The 12,086-nt window shown below is 37.3% G+C and overlaps 1 long non-coding RNA gene across 1 annotated transcript in view; it reads right to left on the bottom strand.

Moving 5' to 3' along the window:
* The window catches only part of LOC148125125 (uncharacterized), a 149,283-nt gene that overhangs the window by 57,379 nt on the left and 79,818 nt on the right, over positions 1–12,086 (bottom strand). The window contains exon 3 of the long non-coding RNA XR_015744489.1: positions 9,204–9,356. This is a non-coding gene — a long non-coding RNA (uncharacterized LOC148125125). The remainder of the gene's footprint in view (positions 1–9,203; positions 9,357–12,086) is intronic.

Genomic DNA, 12,086 nt, shown 5'->3' with positions numbered 1-12,086 from the left:
CAAGCCCTGTAATCCCCAGAAGGACTACACGAATATCTAGACCGCCTGATAGATACCAGGCTAACACTGTGTGCCAGGTTAATAGAGTTCCACATACTGTGGATGAAATTAAAATGTATCCTTCTAAAGTTAAGGAAAGTTGGTATGCAGCAATGAATAAGGAATTGAAATCCTTGAAGGATATGAAAGTATATGAAAATGCGAGATTACCTGTTGATATAAAACCCATTGGCTGCAAATGGATTTTTAAGATAAAAACTGATAAAGATGGAAATATAATCCATAAGGCAAGATTAGTAGCCCAAGGTTTTAGACAAAGTGCCAATGACTATGATGAGGTATTTGCACCAAGTCTTAAAGCAGCAACATTAAGGGCAGTTTTAGTGTGGGCAGCAAGCAAGAAATATATAGTTAACCATTTAGATGTGGAAACTGCTTACTTGCATGCTCCACTAAGACATACTGTATATATGAAAAAGCCTAGTGGATTTAAAGGTGAAAATAATAATGATTGTTGGTTGTTAAAGAAGAGCCTCTATGGTCTTAAACAATCTGGCTATGAATGGAACCAGTATATTGTAAAGGAACTGAACAATATAGGGTTTAAAGCTGGTTTAGCCGATCCATGTCTATTTAAAAGGGAGACAAATGGTAAAATATCATTATTATTATTATTCACAGATGATATTGCCTTGATTACTGAGACTAATGATGAAGCAAATAACATAATAGCATCATTAGGAAAGAAAATAAAAATCAAGCAATTAGGGGAGATAAAGAAATATCTAGGTTTGAATATAGTGAAAACACAGAAAGGTTTTAAGATATCTCAGGATGATAAGATATCTAAATTGCTAATAGATTATAAGATGGAACTTTGTAAGCCTGCAAAGACTCCAATGAGTCAGGATATTTGCAAAATGGATGCTCAAAGTCCCAAGTTTGATAAGGCAATATATCAATCTTTGATTGGTAGCTTATCATACATTAGCAATTGGTCAAGGCCAGATATAGCTTTTAGTATTAATCAGCTGGCACGACATAATAATGATCCGCTTCAATGTCATTGGAATGCATTGAAAAGAATCTTAAGATATCTTAAAGGAACATTACACCATGCACTGTATCTAGAACCAAAAGGTGATCTCATATTGAGTGCTTATGCAGATGCTAGTTTTGCATCAGAAAGAGACACAAGAAAGTCGACTTCAGGAACAGCCATAATGCTAGGTAAGACATTAATAGGTTGGAAGTCAATAAGACAACAGCATATAAGTTTGTCTACTATGGAGGCAGAATTCTCCTGTTTATCACTATTATGTACTGAGTTAATTATGTATAAACAAATGTTGAATGATATGGGTATAACTGTAAATTATCCTATACTTGTACATGAAGATAATCAGGCAGCAATTCAAATGGCCACAAACATTGCAGTAAAAACTAGGAGCAAGCATACGGATTTAAGGTACCTAAACGTTAGACAATCTGTACAGAGTAAAATGATACAGCTGGAGTACTGCATGTCGGAGGACAATATAGCTGATAATTTTACTAAAGCCCAAGGTGCCATTAAGCACCAAGAGAGTTGTGAAAAGTATGGGTTTAAATTGTAAAGGTATTATATATTTATATCACCCAAAAGGGGAGAATGTTGGGTATATGGATACACCAACTAGGTTTGGGTGAATAAATATATGAACCTAAGTTTAAGTGTTTGTAGCTTTAAGCACCAAACTGCAATGTAATTAGATAATTAAGGGTGCGGTTGCAAGCAGCAATAAAAGGCAGTGAGAGTAACGTAACACTCCCTGGTCTGCCTGCTGGTTACTGCCCCTGGTTACTGGTCTCTGGTCCCTGGTTTCTCTGCTGTCTGCTGCCTGCTGTTTACTCCTGTTTGAGACGTCTACTTGATAATGCTTGTTGGCTACTGTGCTGAACAAAAGGACTGTTTACTTGGTGAGCTGATATCCTGTGCATACTCAGCGTTGTCTTCGAGAGAAAGGTATCGGAAGGAGAAGATAAGGACATTGTACTGACTAGTTTATGGACTAGGTTACTGGATGGATATATTGGATAATGACATATGGACTGATTGACAATGCTTAAACTCTGTATGAATAAAATAACTATTTAAAACTACAAACAGTGTTTTTGTCTCCAGTGTGTGTATACTCTTGGGCCCAGCCTCTCTCTCATTTGGCTGCCTGGCTTGACTGCTGCTGTGCACTCTGCTTGGGGGTTTGTCCCCAAACACTAACACTGCTTGTCAAGAAACAGCCTTTGAAACACCCCTCTTTTCTTGTTTTTTTTAACTGCAGCTGTGCTTCGTTCAGCAGCTAAAATTGAAAAACCAGAAAATAAAGATCAGGTAAGAGCCCGGGTGAGCGGGTGAGCAAAAACATCAGCAGACACGGTTCTGTGTCTGCTGCTCTTCAGAGCTACCGGTTCTACAGAGGTGGACAGAACCAGTAGAAACCCACCCCTGATTACAACTCCTAAAGAGATTAGAGATAATCAATGGACTCAAGAGCATTTTCCTTACAAGTTCTTTTCAAGGAAATGTATCAATTTGACACAGGTATTTTGAATTCAATGCAACACAAAAGTCCATAGCCCTGAAACCTGGAGGTTTAATAACTTTTGTCATTTTAACAAAGGTAAAATTTTAAAGATAATTATGTAGTTTCAAAATCCATTTATTCTTCCTTATATTTAGTTTGTTGAGCCTTTGTTTTTTTTAATCTTAAACTATTTTAGGAACTTTGATGTAATTCTGTTGGGGAAGTATATTGTAATTAAAGAGGACATAGACAAGTGGCATGCACTTCTACACAAGTGTCTCAGCTCCTTTCAAGGCTAAAGATTTGGATGACATTTCTTGTTCTTTCAGTTTGTCTCCCTTCATCTTTTTCTGCCTCTGTTAGAGAACAATTACCATTCTTCCTTTGATTCCTCCTTAAGAGTAGGCCATTATTTCAAATGAATATACATTTACTTGGTTATAGATTTTGCTTTCCCCTTGTCCTTATACCCACTTTGTTGCTTGCACCAAAATTTTCTGATCCTTACCAGATCTGGGTAGATCTTTATAAGATCAACAAACACATATAAACTTATGTTCAGCTGATCTGAGTTGTGATATTCTGGGTATATTAATTATACATTATTACAACAATCAGTTATTAATCCATGTGCTAAAATCTATTAAAACCTTATTAAATGATGTTCCAATTGTGTACGTTGCTAGAAATGAAACAGTCTGGTTTTCAAGTTTGATCGACATTCCTTTTCCTGTTTTAGCAGTTTATCCTAAACTACTATATAAATGTCAAATAACGAGTATGTTGTTCCTTGAAAAATAAAAGGAACAACATACTAATATCCCCTACTTAGCTCAAGTTACAGTCAGTGAATTAGGAAAAGAAATAACTTTAAAAATAAAAAAAATCAATAAAATCATTGTATCATTCTATTGATATTTAAGGGTGCACTTGCCTCTTTTAAAATTTAAATTGGACCAGTGAAAGGATTCAAATTTTTTTACTACCGGTTCTGGGGGCATGGCTTGGTGGGCATGGCAGGGGAAGGATAGTGTAAAATCTCCTGTCAGAGGTGGTATTTGCCGGTTCTCCAAACTACTCAGAATTTCTGCTATCAGTTCTCAGAACTGGTCAGAACCTACTGAATACCACCTCTGGATTAGACACCTTAATGACAACTTTTTTAAAAAGACAAGAAAATCATCACACCAATATCAGATCTAAGGAACCTGTGGTCTCTTTGATCTACATTTCTCAATACTGCTGCTGAAGTGTGAATTTATGTGAACTGTAAACTTGCAGTGACTTGAGAATGAAAGGAAATAAGGCACCTTCAACAAATAAAAAAGAAAGATTGGGAATAAAGTATTGGTTAAATACAACTGGATCCTTGAAACAATGGTGATTCTAAACTTGTTGCTATAGAAACTGACAATGAAAACATCCTTGGAAAAGATTTTAGATTTTATTTAATCTTTATAGATATACCCCATAATATATAGCACAGAATCCTAATTTATTATGAACAACAAGTGTTTGGTTAATTTATGATTATCAGTTTATACAAACCACATTTTAGGTTTTTGTGTAGTACAGTCCATATAGGGTTCCTTGGTGCTTTCTGAACTTGGTTTTTTTCTTGCATTCTTCTCATTACCAAATTAAGTAACAACAATACCACAGATTATATTACCTAGTTTGGTAATGAAACATTTGCAAGAAAACACCAAGGACCCCACAGTTCAACCCTAAGCTACAAATATTCTCTTCTTTGGTACATTCTATTATAATTGCATTATGGTTTATCATGTTATACAAATAAAAAAACACATTCTCATAGTCTTTGAATCCATGTATTTAGTTACTATTCTTAAAGGATTAAAACACTTTTTATTTACTTAATCTAATGTACAGTGGTACCTTAGTACTCAACTGCTTTGAAGCTCATCAAATTTGGCACTCAATGCATTTTGATGTGAAAATTTTGCCCTTGTGTTCATTGTGTGTTCATACCCAACACACAAGCTTGAACTTCGCTGTGTTGGCTTGCGACTCACTGCATTATTCCTTCTGGGGAAAAACGTTTGTTAGTCATTGTTTTTTGGTACTCATTGTGCCTCCTGGAACCAATTAACAATGCACACTGAGGTACCACTGTATTTTTTTTAGGCTTAGGTAAAAAGGAAGGCTAAATCATATGCTTTCAGGTTTTTCAGAAAGAACTGAAATTCAAATAATAAAATGCACGATTGTTCAAACTTAGAAATACATATAATGGCACTGAAAACAAAACTGAAAACATAAATCTGGCTTATGCATATATTTTTTAAAAATGAAATCAATGTACTTTTATACATATCAATTTTTCTCTGTGCCTTATTTCTTTAGAGTTTACCCTGCATGAATAAAAATATTCAGCTTGAAATATGGATAAATCCATCTGTGAAAGAATGATTCCAGACCAGAAGATTTGCCAACAGTTAAAAAAAATCTGCCAGCTCTTTGAGTAGCAAATTACTCATTCATAGAAGTGTGAGAGCTTTACCTGTTTCAGTTGGGATACCTTTCTCTGACAGATTTATACAGATAGCTGAGGCAGAAAATTTGACATGCCCCACTGGACAAGCATCCCTCAAAACCACACACTGCTGTTGTGGAATTTAATTCCCACTAGCATCCACAAAATTCACAACTGTGGAAATAACAGAACTCCAGATTTAGCTGTGTGAATTACCTGGAGGATGTAAGTCCATAGTTCTAAAGACAAGCACAAGGACACCAAAAAAAATCTGATTTTTAGGATTTATATTTGATTAGAACAATCCCGTCCATGGGAGTTTAATTTTAATATTCATATTTCCCCTGCTTTAGTCACTTTTTCAAGTATTTATTCATTTTCAAATCACAGAGATGACCACTACATCATGTTGCCAATTGTGCAATTAAACAGTTGCAGAATCTTATAACATCTTCAAGATTACCAAGTATAATGATTGCCCATTTTTGGATTGCTAGAATCCATTGAAGCCCACAAAATTGTATTGCTTATTTTTTCATGAAGACAGAGACAATAAATAATTTTAGTTCATTCTTTTATTCCTTTTATTTCTTGAAGTTCAGATATGTTTGCAATTAAAACCAAATGTTTAAAATGGTAATTTTTTATTATGATCACTAACCAGCATTACAAATAAGAAACAACAACAATAATAATGGTAATGATGATAATGACAAGATAATATATTACAATTAATAATGGATAGTCAATGGGCAAAGTCTGCTTAAAATTTGTGGACAATGTAATAAAATTTAGTTACCTTCAAAGAAACTACATCTGATAACAGCAATTGTATGTAAAAAGATTGGTGTTTATCAGGTTCATATGTTAACTTTTCTACATCTGCATACATATGAAAAATATTTACAATCATACTGAACTGTCACATTTTGCACTAATAATAAAAAAGGAATGTCAAAATTCTAGTAAAGCATGTCAAAAGAAATTCATCTTGTAAACATGCATTTTTTCAGAATCACTAAACTCAGTATTTATTAATACTATTAAAATAATATGAATAAAATAATAAAATAATTTGTATTGACTTTCTATTAATGGGTTTAATGAAGAGAAATAAACAGCATTGCTTGATATTCATATTTAGCCACTTCACACACCACATATGCAAGATAATACTTTCAATTAGAATCTGATTATTTGTTTATGAAATATTTTGTTGCCATAGAAAATTATAAAAGAAAAGTTTGTTGTAAAAACTACAAGGCTCATAGTTTCAAACAAGAGAGAGAAAATAGAAGGGAGAGTTGTGGGGCAGAGAAAAAGTTGAACTGAATTTTCAAATCAATAGTTAAATCTATATATTTTCATAAATTTCAATTGCAGGTGAAGCTGAGATAGTTCCCTTAGGCGGATAATAAGTTCATTGTTTTTGAGATCCCTGGTCTATTGCTTCGTTTTCCATAAATCCTAATAATCAGATTGAGAACTTCCACTTGCAAAGAAAAGAAAGTATTTTTTTTCAACACCAAACAAATAAAACAAAAAACAAGAAATCTCTGAATTTAAGAAGCTTTTGTAGACAAACTCTGATAGATGGAAGGTACATTTGTTAAATGGAAAAAGAAGAGACAAGTACCCTGAAATTATTTCCAAAGTGTGGGCTGGCATCTAATAAAATCAAGAGCAAAGACTGTAGAAACAAGAAAATAGATGTTCAGCTTAATAGCATGATTTCAGCATCTGACATTTAACCAATTATTTTTGGAGAACCCAGCACAATAGCTTCAATTCCTGAGAGGTACAATTGCAAAGGGAAAGACATAAAGGACACATTCTGAATTGCTACTCTGATCAAGAGTTGTATCACCCAACTATATACTATAAGTATAGAAGTAAGAGGAAGAAAAATAGTGCTAATAATCCTCGTTGGACCTGCATTTGCAGAACTTTTATTAAAGACAAGACATGGAAGTTATTCTTTTTAGTTTATGTGCCATATTTTAAAGTGGAATATTACTATAGTTGCTATGAACATATCTCACACATTCTCTTTAAGTCTTCATAAGATGACAGAGTAGATCATTTCGAAGTGCAATTGTGGTATATTATTTATAAAAGCCTGCCATCTAGTAAAATGAATGAACAAACAAAATCTCTGCCAAGCTTTTAAAATGTGTTATTGATTGTAACTGTTTTCATCTTATTCTTCACCTAAGACACAAGTAGGGTAAGGAAATGAAAAATACTATACTGCAAAACAATTCATTAAATTTATTTTAAACAAACAAACAAATCTAGAATAACATTAACATAAAAACTACAATGTAAATTAGATATTTCAGTACAGTACTTTCAAATGCCGAATGATAAGGTGGTATGTCAGCATTTCAAAGAGGCAGCTAAACTTTTTAATTTGTGTTGTTTCCATAAATTCCCAACAGGTAGTATATATCAATGAGGATTTTTTAAAAGATTTCAAAAACCTCATTCATAAGGCATTTACCCATTTGGTACTGTATCTATATTAGGTACACTTCAATAGGATTAATGATATTTAAAATGCAAGTGAGTTTATGAATTTATTGAATGTATTTCAGTGACAAAAATTCCAGCGCACTGATCTAGCCAATCTGTTAAATCAAGTGAAAAATTTACCCATTCTGACTAACCTAAATAATGCAATCAAAGATTTGCTTCTGTATTTGTACTTATCAGGAAATATCAGTGTTTTTTCTCCTTCCAGAACACTCTAGAAAGATTGTGCAAACAATCATATATTTGCATATTAGATTTAAAGATTTAGCTGTATTTGTCAACCGAGTCAAGTTTAAAATTGAATTTACAGACTGGTACATATTCTTTAAACTGATTCTTCAACTTGACTTCTTGACTCAATTTTTGAAATTGAATTGAGTATTCAATTTGGTGCAAATCAATAAACCCTAATGCTTATTGTAGCATATTAACTACTAGATTTTATTTTGGGAGGTTGTGAATGTATTTCTTGCATAGCAGGAGAATTTTTCTTTTAATGTAATATTGCATAGAAAAGCTTTCCAGAAAGAGGACCCATAAAGTAGCTATCATGGACTCAATAATCCATAATCTTGTGGCTCTATGGCATGGGTGTCAAACTGGTGGCCCGCAGGCTGGAGGTGTCATGTGCAGGCCATGCTCACCCCAGCTCTGTGATGGGAAAAAACACCATGAAACATCACATGACAGCAACGTGACACCACAAGTTTGACATCCGTGCTCTATGGAAAGCTATCCAGGCAGTTAACCTTTATTGCCATTCAATATAGGAGACATAAGCATGTTCTCCTAAGTATAGCACAACTACTATAACTACTTACTGTCTAGGTCAAAACTATACCCCACACCCTCCCCAAGGCTTAAATGCCTAAATCTGTGTAAGGATACTCTGTTCACCTGGGATACCCCCAGATGAACTGAGACTGTACCAGCAAAAATGTGAGTAGCTTCTCTGGATACAAGATGGAGGCTGGAATGGCTTCAATTCCCTTCTCTCATCAATGCCTGTACCACAGGAAGTGACAAGATAGAAAAGGGGAAGTAAGCAGTAATCCCTGAACACTTCCTTATGAAGGGAACACCCTGCACCTACTTTGACCAGCAAGGTCAGGGTTGCCAAATTTACCCATAGAATAGCTAAACCAGGGCTGTCAAACTCTCAGCCCATGGGCTGGATGTGTCACGTGCTGGCCACGCCCACACCTGGTTTAGCAAAGGGAAAAAGACCCAATATGTCACGTGATACTGCCATGATAATGTGAGTTTGACACCCCTGAGCTAAACAGAAATTAACCCTGTCCTGCCAAAATAACAAATACAAAAAACAAAGTTATGCTTGAAATGGGTACAGGCTTTTAATTGTTTGCAGGACTTGCTCTAAGGAGACACAAATTAGATATGATATCAAAGATGTTATTGCTTTTAATGTAAAACTTTAAAAAACGAAGGATGTACTAATGGCAGATCCCATGATAAGCAGGCAAACTTTACAATTTAACAGCTTTGGATAGGAAAGAATTGAAAAAAATAGGAACTAAAATAATCATGAATAGCATGTAGCTTTGGGCAGAGTATGCGCCTCACTGAAAGAAATGTGTGATACTTACCAATGCATTCACTTGAGATTGTAATTGCCATCTAACGTGAACAGAAGAGATCATTGTAGTGTTGCAATGAATATTTCTGAGGTCTGAGTGTCATTGAAGATCATCATAATACACTTGGAACTGACGAAGTGTCTACATAGCAGATAAACATTTCTGCAAAATAAAAACATTTCTCATTTTTCAAAATATGAAAAGGTTTGATTGAATAATTTCAACATTCTTAAAAAAGAAAAGAATCCTGTCATAAATAACAAACTGTTTTTGCTGTTGTTCACACAAATATCTCACTTTCTGAGTATTCTGCTCACTCAAGCAAATGAATTAAACTGAAGTAGCTGCTGAAGTGTGAATTCCACTGTCTTGTTGCTAAATAACGCCTTCAAATTGAACAGGTAAAACCTAGAAGTTAGTATAAAACAGCAAAAACATTTTGTTGTTACACTTCTGCAGTTACATTTGCAAGATTTTAAAGGGTTGATTCATCCATGCACAGAGACACACATACATTTTTCATAATTTTATTAAAGATTACAAATAAGAATAAAAATAATGCAAACTTAAGAAATAAAAGAACATAAAATAGAAAGTACAGAAAAGAAAAGAAGAAAAATAGAAAGAAACATGAAAAGAAAAAATCAGAATACTGTAAAAAAAAAAGACAACTATATAAAAAAATGATTTTCCATTTCATCATAAAAAATATAAAAGGTTTTAGTAAATCATCATGTTATGTCCTGAGAACTCTAGGAGTTCTCACTCAGGTCCACTCACTTTGTGTGGGCGTTATTCCCCCATTCCCATTGGTTGGTTCTCTCCAGCAGCCAGCTATAAAAGCAGGCTGCGGGGTCCAACCAGTTGCTGATTGCTGCGAGCCAGTTCCAGGCGTGGCAAGCACGGTCAGCCGTTTATTGTAAAATAAAGTATTGTTGCACTCATGCTCTGGTTCAGCCTCTCATTGCTCAAACTTAACACTGGCGACGAGGATGGGATGGCTACCAGAAGCACCATGCAACCGCTGAGTCACTAGCCACCGATCCGCAGCCCAGAGAGAGCGATCGGCTGGCGATAAGGGAAACGCTGATCCGCAGACAGAGAGAGCGGTCAGCCAACAAAACGGCGATCAAAAAGAGCAAACGCTGATCCGCAGCCAGAGAAAGCGGTCTGGTTCAAAGTTAGAAGCGTCTGTAGCAGCTTGTTAGCCCTCTACGGGGAAAGTGAAGCGCTGCGAGCCGCAGCCGCTCTGTATTTGGCGCAAAATTCAAACGGGTGTCATTTGAATTTCGAGCCAGTAGGAGACACAGCACAGCGCTGTAGGAAGTCACTAACGCCCATTTTTGGCGCGAATCAAGACACCCCCAACAGCTAGCAGCCAACGTGGTAACCCAGAGAGAGAAAGAGAGGGTAGCAAAAAACCTCTCCAGAGCTGATATCACTAGTAACTCATGAGCGCCCGTTGTCCCAGAGAGATTTTTCCGCAGGTAGCCCAGCCGTTCCAGCACCATGAGTTCCAACCCAGTATTCCCGGCGTTTAAACCAGACGAAGAGAAGTGGGAATCGTATAAGAACCGCTTCAATCATTACATCGATGCGGTCGCCCTGGCGGATGCGGGAGAGCATCGGAAAAATCCTATTTCCTAATCTACTGCGGAGCCACCGTTTACGATACCGCCGCAGCACTCGTGGCGCCGAGAGAATTGAAAAACGTTCCGTGGTCCAAGTTGCTTGAGATCCTCACTAACCACTACGCTCCCAGGCCTTCACAAATCGCCAGGAGGTTCACGTTCCGTATGAGGAAGCAATCAAGTAAGGAGACCATCAATCAATATATGGCCGCCCTCAGAACAGCAGCCCTGCACTGCGGGTTTGGAACATACCTGGAGGACATGCTCCTCGATCAATTAGTTTGTGGGGTCAAGGATCTCAACCTACAGAGGCGCCTGCTAGCAAAAAGACCTCAACCTCGGCAAGCGGTCGAGGAGGCCCTAGCAGCCGAGCTAGCAACGAACTCAACCACCGAAATTCAGGGCCCAAGTGCCAAGTTGGCATCGTTCCCAGTCCATTCCGAAGAGGTGGAAGCGGAGGAAACCCACAACGATGAAAACGACGTCCACCGCCTCGCCAACGACAGACGGTCGCAGGTAGGGGCCAAACAAGAATACACCGGTCCACCCAAGCACATCACACTGTGCCTAGCCTGTGGGGGATCGCATCAAAGAGCCACCTGCAAGTTTAAAGGAGCCACTTGCAACAACTGCCATAAGAGGGGCACATCGCGAGAGTCTGCCAAGCCCCTCAAAGCGCTGCACACAGACCCCGTCCTCGCACTCGGGACCACAGAGGCAAGTATTAAACTGTCGCACGCACTGCCTTGCCAGGCGTACTTGCCACACTGTTAGTAAAATTTCTCTCTCCGTTTCCCTAGAAGGTAAACCGTGACACATGGAGGTTGACACAGGGTCAGCGCTCTCAATAATCTCGTGGAGCACCCTCAAGAGACTCCATCCCAGCCTATCTACTACCCGGCTTCAGAGATGCCAGTTCGGTCTGAAGGACTACCAGGGGAAGGCCATTCCCGTGATCGGCAGAGGCAAGTTCTTTGTCAGTTTTAGAACTTTTAAAGGCCACCTACCTCTAGTGGTAGTTAACGGCAATCTACCCACCTTATTGGGGCTCGATTGGTTTCCCCACCTCGGCCTAGGGCTAACAGGAGTCCATGCTGTCTCAACCTCAGACACTGACTCCTTATTCGCTGACTACGCAGATGTGTTCAGCGAGGAGCTGGGGTGTTATAATGGAACCCCCATCTCATTCACCGTTGACCCCCAGGCAGTCCCAATCAGATTAAAACCACGTAGAGTTCCATTTGCTATTCGACCAAAACTA

Source organism: Pseudonaja textilis, chromosome 8 (genome assembly GCF_049901715.1).
Source record: "Pseudonaja textilis isolate UNSWEBS1 chromosome 8, rPseTex1.2, whole genome shotgun sequence".
Taxonomy (NCBI): domain Eukaryota; kingdom Metazoa; phylum Chordata; class Lepidosauria; order Squamata; family Elapidae; genus Pseudonaja; species Pseudonaja textilis.
The sequence above is the reverse complement of the archived record's forward strand: the minus strand, read 5'-3'. Positions and strand labels throughout refer to the sequence as shown.